This window comes from Homalodisca vitripennis, chromosome 5 (genome assembly GCF_021130785.1).
Source record: "Homalodisca vitripennis isolate AUS2020 chromosome 5, UT_GWSS_2.1, whole genome shotgun sequence".
In the NCBI taxonomy this organism is placed as follows: Eukaryota; Metazoa; Arthropoda; class Insecta; order Hemiptera; family Cicadellidae; genus Homalodisca; species Homalodisca vitripennis.
In genome coordinates, this window is record NC_060211.1 from 29,687,632 (window position 1) to 29,687,953 (window position 322).

The following is a 322-nucleotide window of genomic DNA, read 5'->3' on the forward strand; positions in this document are numbered from 1 at the left end:
CATTACTGTGAGGGGCGGCCATCTGTGAACATCATCTCGCTTCTTGTACACCTACATTTGTCATATCTGGCTGGTTTCTCTAAATAAAAGTATATCTGAAATTCGTTACCTAAGGTTTTCCCAGTTTTATCCATTATGTATTGCCTCCGGAAAGAAATCCAATCAATACAACAGGTTACCAGAGCCGTAGCCTGATTTTTTATGGGGGTTACCTAGGGAACTTTGTTTTCATGAAAGTACACCTTAACATCAATGTTACTTAGTATCTTAAGAGACCACTGATATAATAATTTTGGTCTCTGCTTTTGTGGAGTCCAGGTAA